Genomic DNA, 820 nt, shown 5'->3' with positions numbered 1-820 from the left:
CTTAATCCCGGAAGCCACCCCCCTAAATACGCCACTGATTACCACACTGCCTTTAGATGTTTAACTTAACCTCACTTCGCTTTCTATACTCTGTGAGTAATGGCTACCTTATAGAAGAATCCATGCTTAACAAGTTAGGCTTTCATTAATGTATTTCTACGTAGATACGCATCTCACAGGTAAGAATAGCCTACAATATATCACTAGACTATTCAAATATTATTACAAATTTCTTCCGTAAATTTAATTGAATACATTATTTACATTAACTTCTTGTTAACAGAACTAATAAAATAAAAAAAAAGAACGTTTATTGACCCCGACGTGATTTGAACACGCAACCTTCTGATCTGGAGTCAGACGCGCTACCGTTGCGCCACGAGGCCACCCGTTCAGGTATAGGAAACATTGTCCATCTAGAAGATTTCAGTGATACAACCACCCTCACAGAACTTTTTCTGCTTCCATGAAAAAATAGTCCTTAACAATTACATAATGAAAGTGACCATGTGATAAAACCACTGAAAATCCCATAATTATACCTAAAAATAAATTGCTAAGATTTCTTTATATGAAACACAACTTAGGTAATATTATTTTACAATTAGTAAATCTGATATGATGTGAAATTTTTCTTGACCCTGACGGAGAGTCGGTTAAGAATCTCAAAGACCTTAAGCACTTAAAAGATTCTAGCACACCCATACGTATATGTAATTCGAAGTAATAAACAATAATATAGATACGTAAGAGTAAAATCTGTCAGTTTAACGATATTTCATTTAGGCTAAGGAAGATGGAGGATTATGGTGAGTGAATA

General features: G+C 34.4%; 1 non-coding gene across 1 annotated transcript; it reads right to left on the bottom strand.

Annotated features, from left to right (window-relative positions):
- Positions 1–314: 314 nt before the first annotated feature.
- On the bottom strand, positions 315–386 carry TRNAW-CCA (transfer RNA tryptophan (anticodon CCA)). The gene has a single exon. It is a non-coding gene; the product is annotated as a tRNA-Trp (tRNA).
- Positions 387–820: the final 434 nt, after the last annotated feature.

Source organism: Thermobia domestica, chromosome 3 (assembly GCF_964235325.1).
Source record: "Thermobia domestica chromosome 3, izTheDome1.hap1.1, whole genome shotgun sequence".
Taxonomy (NCBI): Eukaryota; Metazoa; Arthropoda; class Insecta; order Zygentoma; family Lepismatidae; genus Thermobia; species Thermobia domestica.
The sequence above is the reverse complement of the archived record's forward strand: the minus strand, read 5'-3'. Positions and strand labels throughout refer to the sequence as shown.